General features: G+C 35.0%; 1 long non-coding RNA gene across 1 annotated transcript in view; it reads right to left on the reverse strand.

Annotated features, from left to right (window-relative positions):
* Window positions 1-169: 169 nt before the first annotated feature.
* The window catches only part of LOC127543368 (uncharacterized), a 30555-nt gene continuing 18048 nt past the window's right edge, over window positions 170-12676 (reverse strand). Inside the window, exon 6 of the long non-coding RNA XR_007949222.1 lies at window positions 170-264. This is a non-coding gene — a long non-coding RNA (uncharacterized LOC127543368). The remainder of the gene's footprint in view (window positions 265-12676) is intronic.

The following is a 12676-nucleotide window of genomic DNA, read 5'->3' on the forward strand; positions in this document are numbered from 1 at the left end:
AAGAGAAGAATAATATAATATAATAAACATTTCATTCTCTCTTAATTCTAGGCCTATTACCCAGAAAGAAGCCAGGTAACTTAATCTAGGTCTGCCCCTCCCAGATGCCCAGGGAAGCTTCCCTCTGTCCCTTTGGAACAAGCACAGGCTGAGTGATGAAGATGGAAAGCTCAGAGGAAAAGTAGGGAATGAATGGGGTCTTAACTTACTTCAATATTTTGTGTGTTCCAGAAGGATAAAGGTCAGGAAAAGTGGGTAAAGCATCTAGAGAGAGAGAAGAGAAAGAATGAGATCAGCAAAGGAGGATCCTGAATGTCAGGGTGTAGAACCACCAGAGACCCCTAGGATCTCTGCTCTGCAGGGCTAGTGCCTATTTGCCAAAGTTAAAACCCTCGCCATGAACAGATTCCCTGTTCTCTGCCCTTCCCCTCAGTCAGTACCCTACTTAAACACCTAGAACCAGAAGTAGGAAAAAGAAAGAAGGGTTACTCCTCCTGTGTTTGGGTAAACCCGACTGAGGGAGATGAAGGAAGTGGAGCTAAGACATCTGCTGAGAGGACAGGTTGCTGTCCACCTAGACCGACTGTGCTCTCATCCCTTTCTGTTCCAACACATAACATTCCGTTTTTCTTTTCTCTGAAATGCTTTTCTAGTAATACTGTGATCTATATTTTTCTGTCTGTATGTGCCTTACCCCCATAAGTATTCTGGAGCCCTTAGGACTGACTCCAAAAAGTCAGCTATTGTGAAATTTTCAGTGTCAGCGTTTACATCTTGGAAACCAACCAAGCTACAAATCAGGGCTTGGTTTATTATTTTGCCATCTAGCCTTGAGAAAGGGATAGAGAATATGATACATTTTGTTTTTGGAGAGAGAGCTGTTAAATATTTACCAGCACACCCTTGCTTAAGCCTTTACCCAAATTGTAAACTCTTTGAGAACAATATATAATGCGTCTTCGTTAAAGTTGATGGATTTTCTCTAGTACAGCTTAGGATTCTAACCACAAATACTTAATAAATATTGGATAAATGAATGATGAATGAAGTGATAGACTCAAGGAATCTTCAAATTTAGAACAAGAAGGAACCTTAGAGACAGACTAAAGATCATTTAGTCCAACACCAACCAGGAAATGTAGGTCTAGAGATTGTGTGATTTGCTTAGTATTACACAGAGAGTAAAGATCCCATAAACTGCCTCAACAAATCTATCTAGTTCTCTCATGACTATCTTTTTTCAAGTGAAGTCAGGTCCTCCTGACTTACATCCAAGTGTTCTACGCAATGCACCACCTAGTCTTTCCTCTGGAGGTCTATCTTAATCTACATAATCCTTATTCACTCATTCATGGCCCTGAGAGGAAAATGGCAGCCTCCCTACTTCAAGCCAATTGCAGATTTGTATACCATAATGCCCAACTGTAGCAAATACATTTATTCAAATAGCATCACAAATTAAGTGATAAGAAGAGAGACTTATTAGCCACTGCACTTCAAAGCAGAATGTACTAAATCAAGTTTATTCACATGTTGGTATAATTGCAGGACCAGTCTCCCCCAACAGATTCTCCCAAACATCGATTCAATGAAATATTCCACCAGATCAATGGAATCATGGATATCAGGTCCAGCAACAAAATGTTCCTTCCAACAATGCAACCCATTCATACTTACTCATCTTGTGCAACATTTGTCATGTTCTCCCATAAACTTGCTATAGAGACTACACTAAATGCTTTCATTTAAAGAAGACTCAGAGAAGATTGATGCTAGTCCCAATGATCTTGTGACAAAGAGAGCCATCTCATCCAAAGAGAGGATTGTGGGAATTGAGTGTGGATCACAATATAACATTCTCACTCTTTTTGTTGTTGTTCGTTTGCATTTTGTTTTCTTACTCATTTATTTTCCTTTTTGATCTGATTTTTATATGTTTATACATATTGGATTTAACATATTTTAACATGTATAACATATATTTGATTGCTTGCTGATCTAGGGGAAAGAGTAGGGGGAAGAAGGCAAAAAACTGGAACACAAGATTATGTAAGGGTCAAAGTTGAAAAAATATCCATGCATGTTTGAAAATAAAAAGCTTTAAAATAACAAAAAAGAAAATGATGAGTATACAAAGCAAAATCATGTTCTTCTGCCATAAAAAGTTTTAATAGGAAAAAACATAAAGAGAGCTTAGAAATCTAGTCAACTCTTTATGTCCCACAAGTTGCTCTCCTTGGATTCAATTCCACAAAGGTCATGCCTCTGTGCTAAGTAACTTCCCTCACTCCTTTCAGCTTCTTTTTATGTGTGAGCTTTTACCATTAGGTTGTAAACTCCTTGAGAGCAGGGATTGTCTTTCTTTTTCTTATATATACGAACTTTAGCACAGTGACAGATACAGAGTAAGCACTTAATAAATCTTTGTTGTCTTATATTACTCTTCCTTCCTTTCTCCTTATATCAAGATAACCATAATAGTCCAAAATCAGTACATAGGTTATCCACCAGTTTTCCTGACCAGACAATCTTCTTTTTTGGTCATGCATTTTCCTGATGCCATCTATCACTCCACTTTTTTTTTTTTAAGTTCTTCATTGACACTGCATTATAGCTTATTTACATCCCTCATGCATGTCTCCACTCCCCTCATTTTAAAATTCTTCAGAAACTGTGGTGCTGAATGGTTTGCAGTCAATGAAGCATTAGTAACATATTTGTAGTAAAAGAAAGTTTTATATCAACCGATGCAAAATGGAGTAAGCAGAACCAAAAATATAATATACATATACATAAAGTAAATGAAAAAAAGATTTGCCAAAAAATCAGAAGTAAATGTAACAAAATTTATAAAGAAGAAGCATGAATCAAATGACAAGATAAGAGAAATTGCACTGAACTGCATTTTGTGGTAGTGGGACGTTCATAACTGTTATATATTGCACATTTTCAGATTTTACATATTGATCAGTTGTGCTGATTTTTCCCCCTCTTTAAAAATATCATTTGTTGAATGTTAGAAGGATGAAGGAAAACTGGGACATTAATTCATTATTGGTGGAGTTATGAATTGATCCAACCATTCTGGAGAATAATATGGAACTATGCCCAAAGGGCTATCAAACTGTGCATACCTTTTGATCCAAAAGTATCTCTACTGGATCTGTATCCCAAAGAGATCATAAAAAAGGAAAAAAGATCCTCATATGCAAAAAATGTTTGTGGCAGCCTTTTTTGTAGTAGCAAGGAACTGGAAATTGAGTTACTGCCCAGCAGTTGAGAAATGGTTGAATAAGTTGTGGTATATGAATGTGAAGGAATATTATTATTTTGTAAGAAATGATCAGCAGGATGATTTATATGAAAGACTTACATGAAGTGTTGCTGAGTGAAGTGAATAGAACAAAGAGAACATTGTACACAGTGACAATAAGATTATATGATGATCAATTCTGAGAGTCGTGGCTCTTTTCAACAATGAGGTGATTCAACCCAATTCCAACGGCCTTGTGATGAAGAGAGCCATCTACATCCAGAGAGAGGACTGTAGGGACTGAGTATGTGGATCACAACATAGAATTTTCACTTTTTTGTTGTTTGCTTGCTTTTTGATTTCTTTCTTATTTTTTTTCCTTTTTTGATCTGATTTTTCTTGTATAACATGGTAATTGTGGAAATATGTATAGAAGAATTGCACATATTTAATATATATTAGATTACTTGCTATCTAGGGAAGGGGGTAGAAGGGAGGGAGAAAAAATTTTGGAACACAAGGTTTTGCAGGGGTGAATGTTGAAAACTATGCATATGTTTTGAAAATCAAAAAGCTTTAAAAAATAAAATAAAAAATTTTGTATGTTATATGTAGAAAGACAAACATTTGGGAGAACTATGGAGATATAAGTAACAGAAGACATCAATTAAAACTTGTTATTTAAAATGAACCTCAGTTTCTGGAAGAAATTTAGATTTATTAAAAGAGCTCTGAAATTTCCCAGAGCAATCTAATCCATCATCCTATTTTTATTTAATTCTAGACCTAACTCATTCTCTCTTTGAAAAAGCCAAAAATATCTAGATGCTACAATGGATAGAATACTAGACTAACTAGTAACTAAGTTAGGAAGACCTGCATTCAAATTTGGTCTCAGATAATTATTAGCTGTACAAAAAAAAGTGAGGATAATAATTGTACTCCCCTCCCAGAGTCATTGTGAAGATCACATGAGGCAGTATTTGTAAAGTGCTTCACACAATACCCTGACCCAAGCAGATGCTTAATAAATGCTTGTTTCCTTCCTTCCTTTGTGCTGCCTGTCCAAGATAAATATATAACAACTACCAAATAACTTTTATAGGTTATCTAACTACATCAGAATTTTGATGGTAATCTTTCTCCATTCATTTGGTTTTTCTTGTGAATAACAAGGTCAAACTCTTTTGAATAGTCCTTTATTTAATCCAGAGAGCTCTGTGTTCCAAGTCTTATTAAATCTAGCATGAAGTCATCTACAAAACAATTACATGGAAGATCTCACTATCCATAAAGAGTCAATTTATACCATTTGGCTTCATTTGATATTTGTGATTATATTAATGATCCTCATTCACTGAACAAATATATCTGTTGGGATGTGTTTCAATGAATCTTGAATAATGTGTGGATAAAAGATGTCAAGTTGGAAGAGAATCATTAAGATAGTGTTTTACTCTAATAAACAGTTTGTTTTTGTTTTTGTTTTGTATCTTTCTTTTATAATCACCAACCACAATAGAATTTTTTACCTTCTTCATCCTTTCATTTCATTCCTTTGTAAAGATGTGTACTACTCTGTAATATTGCTTGCAAATGCCATTTTGCTCCAAATTGATCTGCATGAGGGATATCCTCAAAAGATCTATGACTGATTCTCATGAAAATTTTATGTACAACATAAATCAGGCATTTATTTATCCATATAATTCAATAATCTGTATCAATTTATATTTATCAATATATTTAACATGTTTATCAATATAACTATTGATAATCTATATCAATATAATTTTTGATAAAATAACTATCCATATAACTTATTTATCAACATAACTATTGATAATCTCTTAGGCCCAGGTTTTTAATAGTAATAAAATCTGAGGGTATTTCCTACATTTCTGTTACCTTTACATACTCATTAAATTTTGCTCAATCAATGCTATTGAAATGGAGGTACTTTGGGCATATGCTTGGTTGGTCTCATCCATCTGCTTTTTTCATATCTGATCTCTTTAGCAGGATCATTTCTACCTAATTTGCAAACACATTTGATATACTGTGATGTTTAGGGTCCAAGTACAGTAGTTCTATTACCTTAAAGCATGTTATACAAAACTTTGCAAATCAAAAGAGCAACTTAAGACAAGACTTAATGTTGATAAAGGAATTTCACACCTTCTTAAGAAGACTTCAGAAGTGACAAAAGGGGCAGTCATGGGTCACAATAGTGACTCAGGAAGATACTTAATACATATATGAAGCCCAAATACTCAATTCTATCCTAGTTAGTTTCTTTCCTGGATAGAGGCTAGAATCAAGATAGGACAGACAGATTGGCCAGAATGACAGGAAAAGACAATGCGGAATGTTGGAGGGGATGTGGGAAAACAGGGACACTGATGCATTGTTGGTGGAATTGTGAACACATCCAGCCATTCTGGAGAGCAATTTGGAACTATGCTCAAAAAGTTATCAAACTGTGCATACCCTTTGATCCAGTAGTGTTTCTACTGGGCTTATACCCCAAAGAGATGCTAAAGAAGGGAAAGGGACCTGTATGTGCCAAAATGTTTGTGGCAGCCCTGTCTGTAGTGGCTAGAAACTGGAAAATGAATGGATGCCCATCAATTAGAGAATGGTTGGGTAAATTGTGGTATATGAACGTTATGGAATATTATTGTTCTGTAAGAAATGACCAACAGGATGATTTCAGAAAGGCCTGGAGAGACTTACATGAACTGATGTTGAGGGAAATGAGCAGAACCAGGAGATCATTATATACCGTAACAACTATACTATATGAGGATGTATTCTGATGGACCAGGCCATCCCCAGCAATGAGATGAACCAAATCAGCTCCATTAGAGCAGTAATGAATTGAACAGCTACACCCAGCGAAAGAACTCTGGGAGATGAGTGTGAACCACTACATAGAATTCCCAAACCTCTATTTTTGCCTGCCTGCACTTTTGATTTCCTTCACAGGCTAATTGTACACTATTTCAGAGTCCGATTCTTTTTGTACAGCAAAATAACTGTTTGGACATGTATACTTATATTGTATTTAACTTATACTTCAACATATGTAACATGTATTGGTCAACCTGCCATCTGGGGGAAAGGGTGAGGGGAAGGAGGGAAAAAGTTGGAACAAAAGGATTTGAACTGTCAATGCTGAAAAATTACCTATGCATAGAACTTGTAAATAAAAAGCTATAATAAAAAAAAAAAAGATAGGACTTAAAGTTTCAGGAAAGGAAGATGAACTTTGATGCAGCTGGTGTTTAGTGGATAGCAAGCCTGGCCTGGAATCAGAAACACCTGAATTCAAATCCAGCTTCAGGTAGTTACTAGCTATGTGACTCTAAGCAAATCACTTAACCACTGCCTGCCTCAGTTTCCTCAACTGTAAAAAGAAATAATATGTAGAATATATAGAAAAAATATAATAATAATATAAATATTATAATATATTATAAATAATATAAATATATAATATATATAAATATATAATATAATATAACATATGATATATAATAATATATATTTATATATTATTATATATAATATAAATAATATAATAATATAAATAATATAATATATATAATAATAAATAATATAAAATAGAACCTAGCTCTCAAGATTGTTATGAGTTTCAAATGAGATAAATATGATACTTGATAAAGTGCCTGGCACATAGTAGGCTCTAAGGACTCCCCCTATCAATGTCTATTTTTTTTCTTCTTCCACCCTTTGGGATGTTGAAGTCTTCAAGGAAACATGAGGTTTGGAGCAGAGACCTTCCATTCCCAAAGATTCCCCTCTGGGTTGCTTGCTGACAAATTGGGAGAAATTTTGGAGACAGGATCTTAAATAAAAGCACCTACTTTTTCTCTGCAATATAGTCTGGTCACAATATACTATAGAAGATCAAAAAAAAAATGGTGAATGGATGGATCACTAAATTACAATGCCATTTTACAGTTGGACTTGTTCTGTAAATGGAAGGAAAAAAATGGGTTAAGGTTCTATGTATACTAGTTTTCATGGCTGTATCCCAAGGCCCAGACCTTAAAGATTCTTGTAAAAAGCTTTTGGGTGCCAAATTTGCCTCTGATATGCATGTGCTTTGTTATATGCATTTGTCTTGTCAATTTTCCACACCTGCATCTCTATGTCTGCAGAATATCTGTGAGCTAGATTCTATTACCTTGAAAGATTTAAAATTCAGCCAGAAAAAAAAAATTCTTAAGAGATAATACTGGGAAAGATCTATCAGTACTTCCAAGCCTTTTCTATTATCCAACACTGGCTAAGTTGGGGCTAGAGAGGGGAAAAAGATTATTAAAGTTGTAGAATTGTTAAAAAAAAAAAACCTTACATTCTGAAGGTTTCGAAATTAGTTATTAAAGACTTTGGCAATTAGTGATTTTAAGATTGCAGGAAAGAACTCCCCAGACTTTGGGATAATAGGAATTCACCCCCTTCTGAAACAATTTAGTAAGTTTAAAGATAACACTCTATAGCATTTATTTTAAATAAAAATAAGGATTAAATCTTATAAAAGATTTTTAAAACAATTGACAAAATTATCCATTTAGTTGTGCTAGGGCAGTGAAGGAAAGTTAATTGGCAAAAAGCCCAGAAATGAAGAGAGTAAATAGCAAATAAAGAGCAACTTTTTATTAACCCTCCCTTAAATTTCTATTTTGTTCATGAGTCCTCTTCTACACCAGTAGGAAAGGAAAATATGGTCCCCTTTACATAAAAGCTAAGGTGGATACTGAAAAGGGAAAGCAACCAGAAAGGACTGAAGGACCTTCTGCACAATTCCGATCACTCAGCATGCTTTACTCTTTGGAGTTTTGAGTATATTTCAGTTTGTAGGAATTGCTAAAAAGCTCATTACAGCCCATATCCTTCTTATCTGAGATCAGATTAAGAAAAGTGAATACTGAGAAAGCAGAGTAAAGATGGGGACTTGCCCAGCTCTCCCCCAAACCATTCCAAAGTCCTCTCAATAATGGCTCTAAACAAATTTTAGAGTGTCAGAACACACAAAAAGACAGAGTGGAACAATTTTCCAGCCAAAGACAATTTAAAAGGGCAGCAGCAAAGGTGAGTGGCAATGGAGTGGGAGTCTAATGCATAATCCCAGCCCTATCCTGGGTCCCAGCCCTTGAACCCACAAAGCAGGAATGAGTTTAGGAGTGACAGTACTGATGGTTTCCAGATCTCAGCCCAGAGACACCAAAGAAGTCTCAGAAGGTCAGCTGGAAAGGTTGTCAATAGAGTAAGAGTGCCTTGGGAAACTAGGAGTGGACATGGGTAGCAGTGGCAATAGCAGCTAGCTCTTCACTAGCCCTGAGAAAGGTCTCTGTTGCTTTAGCACACTAGATCTTACAGCCACAGTGGAGCAGGAACCCCCCAGCAGCTCCAGGGCAGAAAACTGAGCTTGTGATCAGATCTCTAGAGGAATCCCTGAAAACAGCTGCACAAAATCTCTGAAACTTGGGACAATGCACTCTCTACGAGCCCTACTTTAATAAAGAGTTAAAAGCCAAATAATAGGCTAGGAAAATGAGCAGACAGCAGAAAAAAGATTCTTCTAACCATAAAAAGCTACTATTGTGACAAGGAAGTTCAAAACACATAATCAAAAGAAGATAAAGTTAAAGTTCCTACACCCAAAGCCTCCAAGAAAAAGAAAATAGAATACTAGAGAACTGTAGGGAAACTTGGATTCTGTTCCATCTGGAGAAATGTGGGAACCACATCTTGCCAACATTGTTGGGGGGACAGGGGGATCAGGCCCTATGATCCTGACACCTGAAACTACCACCAAAGGGAGTTCCTGGCTCCAGCCACCCCAGCCACCCCGCAGCTTCCTAGAAGGAGTCCAAGTGCCCCTGGCAGCATTTAGCATGATAATGGGAGGTGGAAGAGCCAGTCTCTGTCTTTGGTAGGTTCACCTTTCTCTATTTCCATTGCCAAAATGTATCAACTCTGTAATTTGTGGCAACTTATTTTATCTTTGTCTCAGTTTTCTGATTTGTAAAGAAAAATAATAACACTTGTTGTGAAAGTCATATGATTGTAAAAGTGCTTAGCATAAGGTAATTTCTATGAATAATAATTGTTTTAGTAAATGCAATTACTTTATACTTGATAACTTTATATAGATTTTTAGATGTGACCAATACATAAGACAAATGTTAATGTAAATAATTTTTTTGTATGTGTAAGGTAATTTGGAAGTGAATTCAATTAAATTAAGATTACTTGATTGGTAATTGGTGGGATCCCAACATCCAGGTTCCTGAGGAATAGGAGAATAATGCATAGAAGAAAGAGAGTCTTTTTCTCTTTCTTCCCTTTTCCCTCCTTCCCTAACTACAGCAGAAATGGATAGATGTTTGGAGTGCTAATAGAAGGAAAGAAAATATACTTGGTGCAGTAAAGATTTTTTGAGATATGATAGGTTTGATCAAAGCTTCCCAAAGGGATATGTATATAGAAAGGAACAAGGAAGTTATAATCTGTTTGCATTGACAGTGTTCACAGAGGATTTAAGAGTTGGGAACTTTGTGAAAACAGAAAATGTTTGCTGCCACTTTAAAAAATTAAAAAAAAAAAAACCTCTGGCAGCAAATAATCTGCATTTGCATTATTGGGAGTCAAACTTCTGGAAGCTATGTCAGTAAAAATTTCAAAGTGAAGGCCTGCATCTTGAAGCAAAAACTCACACTTCACTCATTTCCAGGCTCAAAAAAGAGAAAATATTTGTGTGAATTGGGAAACAACAACAACAAAGTAATTGGAATTGATTGGAACACTAGTCAAAATTTATGGAATTTCACAAATTAAACACTGGTTAATCATTTTAATTTAAGTTTTTTTAAGTTGATGTATGTCAAAATTGGAAAATTTACTAGAAATTAAATGAAACTTCTATCAATTTTGTAATAGATAATGTGCTATCTGAATTTTAATTTTTGGGTTTTTTTTCCCTGAAATAAAAGGGAAACTTATTTAAGAAAACAGAAATGGAATCCCAAGCACTCTCTGAGAATTTCCAAAGATGTAATAGCCTGAGGAGGGAAATCCTCCCACTTAAGTCCACTACTAAATGATGAGATTCAGCTAATACTAATTACTAAATAATAGGCTCTTTCTGCGATTATAGACCCAAATTTGGCTTGTCAGCCAATAACCTGAATGTTTTTAGAGTGTGAAGTGAACAACTAAAAGAAGATGAAATTTTTGTTTAAAATCTGTTATGTTAACCCTATTTTATAATGTTTTGTAAATATAACTTAAGCAATTAGCTATTTCCATCTTTGTGAGTTAAGAGAAAGTTATAGTTAAGACTATTTGGCTACCACTTATGCAAGTTGTATAACTGTTAAGTCATTTGGAGTTATTATCATAATGTAAAACTTAAAATTGGTAATTACTGAATGTGAAAAAAGAGGGATGAGGTGAAAAATCTTATCTGGATTGGTTTTGCTTTTTAGAACTTGGAATCTGAAGGTGTGCAGAACCCTTTCCCCCTTCACAGAATAGGGGAAGAGTCAGAGAGCAGAGCCCACCACAACCCTAAGGATAGATGGGTAGAAGGGGTGGCAAGCCCAGTTCCTTCTCTAAGGTAACTGTCAGCTCCCCAAGTTTGCCAGGTTTCTTGAAACCATCTTGTAAGCAAGATTATCTTCCCTGAGAAAAGAGTTTTTTGGATTATATAGCTCCCAAACAAAGAATGGGTTTTTACATAGAAATGATTTCTAATAATTGGTCTTTAAACCAGTGTGAGTTTAAACTCAAGAAGAAGAAAAACAAGTGAAAGATGTTAAATGAAATCTCTGTGTGTGAGTCCTGATAAATTTTTATTACTTATTGCAACTTCATAAGAGTAAGAATTGCATTTGACTCCAACCTGTGATTAGTTAACTTGTTATTTGAGTTGAAATCTCTTGAGACTATAACTGATATTTTTTTTAAGTTTTGAATTCAGGTGTGATTGTCTTACGTCCATAATCCACCATTCAAGAGATATGCCACAAGCTATTCAGAGGTAACGTGATCCTGAAATGTTACAGATGGAAGTCTATATCTGGGAAAGAGTTGGGAAGGGACAACCTTGGTTTAAGCTTAAGGTGAGTTTCTGACTTAGTTTCCTAATTGTGTACCTTTGAAGGGGAAGGTTTCCCACCTGATTATTCCTGAGTCTGGCTTTTAAGTAGAATTGTTACTGCATGAATGGTTGTGAACTATAACTGTTACCTGAAAAACAGAGCTAAAGATGCTTGGAGAGCTGATGGACCAGTTTGATATTGTTTTAATCATGTCCCTGCTTTTTCTATAGCAAATGTCTATACTCAGACCACTCAAGTGGTCAGTAGAAAGCACAAACATAGAACAACTACGTAAGATCTTGGAGTTTTCAATCTGAAAATATGTAGTCAGTATATTCTAAACAATCAAGTAAATGAGTTTTTGGCCTAGTTATCTGCCTATTATTAGATGTATATGTCTGTATGAAATAAAGTTCTTATATATTTCCAAATGATGTAAAAACAATTGGGTATCAATACAATCATCTGTGGGGCTGATTATTGAAACTGAATCTGAAACAGCTTCAATGTGATTTGGAGAAGAGAATTTTAGTGAAATTTTCTTATAGGAATGTAACATGGAATATTTTGTGTTACATCAATATAAAAGTCAATTTTATTTAAGTTTGTTACTAATGTGGAAATAATATCTGTTTGTACTATGTGATCTATTATACAAATATGTTTTCTTATAAACAACTTATTTGATGTGCACAGACTAAGCCCTAGGAAATTGGCTTGTTGATGCTGTCACAAAAGAAGCTTCCTAACATACTATTATATTAGCTTCTTTACTCGCCAGCTACCCAGTTCTTATATTCCAGTCTATGCATTCTATACATTCCATCCTTGCAAAAGAAAGGGGATACTCTTTCCCACTCTCAATGATTTTAAACACCCTCTGGGAGAGGACTGTGGGGAAATGAGTGTGGATCACAACATGGTATTTTCATTCTTTGTTTTCTTTCTCGTTTTTTCCTTCTTGATCTGATTTTTCTGGTGCATATTTTGTAAACATATGTATAGAAGAATTGCACATATTTAACATATATTGGATTACTTGCCATCTAGAAGAGGAGGTGAAAAGAGGAAGGGTGAACACAAGATTTTGTAAGGGTGAATGTTGAAAAGTATTCATGTATATATTTTGAAAGTAAAACACTTTAATTAAAAAAAAAAAGAAAGAAAAAAAGAAACACTCTCTGGACAGTTTCTTTCCACTGTCTAAGGGGGAAATTTCTTGGAGGCCTACACCAAGCTACAAAGAACACTATCAAGTCCCTTGTGAATCCTATTTTCCCTGGTTGCA

This window comes from Antechinus flavipes, chromosome 1, assembly GCF_016432865.1.
Source record: "Antechinus flavipes isolate AdamAnt ecotype Samford, QLD, Australia chromosome 1, AdamAnt_v2, whole genome shotgun sequence".
In the NCBI taxonomy this organism is placed as follows: domain Eukaryota; kingdom Metazoa; phylum Chordata; class Mammalia; order Dasyuromorphia; family Dasyuridae; genus Antechinus; species Antechinus flavipes.